Genomic DNA, 2,366 nt, shown 5'->3' with positions numbered 1-2,366 from the left:
TCTGGCACAATCCTTCTACTTGATCTCCTTTACCGGAACTCCGGTAGACTTCGGTTGTATATGATTTGTGATGAAGACACAACATTTAACTCTAAGAGAGACTAACCCTAACACTCAATATCTTAAACGCTCTCTTAGCACACGGAATTCTTATGTGGAATTCCTTACAATTTTGTGCATAACAGCTCTCTATATATAGACTACAAGAAAACCTAGTACTAGTTGAAATGGGAAGAAAAACTAGTTCTAGTTGGAATAGGATTCATCCAAATTTTCTTCCTTATCTTGTGAGACGATTTTGGCATAGCTAACTTTCGAATTTTGAAAATCTTATTTCACAAAGATTTGTATAATTTTGTGTTAGGTTTCCAATGCCGCTGGTTTCACCTCAATCCGATTCTTGAGCCGAAAGTTATGGTCTGAATACTGATACATGTGCAGGATACGAAATTTAATCAAATCCTATTTTAACTCTAATTAAAGAATTCCGATTCGATTAAACTTAACCATATTATATAGGTTTTCTATTATGATTGGTTAAGCTTAACCACATTTTGTAGGTCTTCTCTTGACACAACACCTCGTGTATGCACTGCTGACTGGATTGCAGATGAATGTATTTTGTCACTGAATTTGGCAATTCAAAACCCAACAAAGTTCTTGAACATAACCTGTTTTGTAGAAATCCCAATAGTAAGTAAGAATCATAACAGAATATCATTTGTAGCAATCCCAATAGTAAGAATCATAAACAGAATATCATGAGTAAAATTGATGATGTTTTTATTATAAAATAAAATAGATGATGTTTTTATTATAAAATAAAATAGCTTATGGCTTCCTTCTCTTTGTTTTTCTTTTTATAAACTGTCATATACATTTTCCCTTTGGCTCAACTCTAGCGCACGTAGGCTTGTCCCGAAGGATTCCATTGGCTCATTCTGTCGTTACAGGGAAAAACTACCAGGTTGTGTATCCGTCCTTCGGTGTGGTTGCCACGCTACCCATGCGATCCGGCACCGGTCATGACATTATGCTGCCTTGGGCTTAAACATTTATAATCATAAACGCACATGTAACATTTCATATAACCTTTGGTGCTCATTCCGTTCATAATCATAACATGTGCTAATCATAGTATAAATCTTTTCATACTTTCCATAATCATTGCATGAGAATTTATCATGAATAAGACACAAAATATGGAAGGAATTAAGTATAACTTTAAAAACATCATATTCTGACATTTTAAAAGTTTAATGGATAATTTGTGTTTGGATTTTTGAGGTATTTTTACTTGCTCTTATTTCATGAAAGATACATTTTCTTTATTCATAAAACATAAGTCATCACTGCACACAATAAAATTAATGTCTCATTAAGGAGAATACCATTATACGTTAATTTATAAAGCGAGATAATTCTTTTGAGAAATGTTCTATTTTCTTTTCATTGTGATTATTTAACCTTGATCCACTTACCTAGCGTCACATGCTTATGCTTTTATTCGGGATCCGTATCCGACATATAATTCCCTGCAATGAAGATAAAGAGTCCTTAGTCATCATTCTATTTACAAGTTTCAGGTCTTATGATCTTATCTCTAATCTTTATCTTACCATCATCTATCATTGACCAAAAACATTACAGTGACATCAAACCCCACCATACTTGATTTATATGCCTCCCATAAAATTTTAATAATCAATAAAATCCTACATGCAAGACCATGTAATACCTCCCAAATTCCATATTGATCATCATACTCAAACCATCAAATGGGTGACCAAAGTTAATAGCAAAATCAATACCAATATTATTAACAAAAACAACAACATCCAATGACACATTTATGATCGTAATCTGGCTGACTATATAGAATTAAAATACTAAATCAATTCGTCACAGAGGTTGAGATTAAAATTTCCTTACAAAACTTTATGAGTTTCTCTATCGTTCCTTTTTTTTTTTTTTGCTTTCGCAGACTCTCTCGGGTCTCTCCCTGATCATCTCACGCTCACTTGAGCTGTGAGGCAATTGCTCCCTTCAGAGTTTGCCGCATGTGGGACATTTGTCCCACATGCACTCAACTCTCCTGCTGGGTATCAAAATGGCACCCTGCAAGGGAGCCTCCTGGTACCTGCTGTGGTGCACGTGTTGCACTATCGCAGGTTAGCTCAATTTCTTTTATTATTTCCTACACCATTTATGCACATCTTTTGCGACTCTCTCGGGTCTCTCCCTGATCATCTCACGCTCACTTGAGCTGTGAGGCAATTGCTCCCTTCAGAGTTTGCCGCATGTGGGACATTTGTCCCACATGCACTCAACTCTTCTGCTGGGTATCAAAATGGCACCCTGCAAGG

General features: G+C 35.6%; 1 long non-coding RNA gene across 1 annotated transcript; it reads right to left on the bottom strand.

Annotated features, from left to right (window-relative positions):
• Positions 1 to 841: 841 nt before the first annotated feature.
• LOC132168410 (uncharacterized) lies at positions 842 to 1,994 on the bottom strand. The gene is made up of 3 exons (XR_009438866.1): positions 1,933 to 1,994; positions 1,482 to 1,535; positions 842 to 1,046 (listed from the first exon to the last, which is right to left on the bottom strand). It is a non-coding gene; the product is annotated as an uncharacterized LOC132168410 (long non-coding RNA).
• Between the last annotated feature and the right edge of the window lie 372 nt (positions 1,995 to 2,366).

Source organism: Corylus avellana, chromosome ca2 (assembly GCF_901000735.1).
Source record: "Corylus avellana chromosome ca2, CavTom2PMs-1.0".
Lineage (NCBI taxonomy): Eukaryota > Viridiplantae > Streptophyta > Magnoliopsida > Fagales > Betulaceae > Corylus > Corylus avellana.
This window is presented reverse-complemented; position numbering and strand designations above follow the sequence as displayed.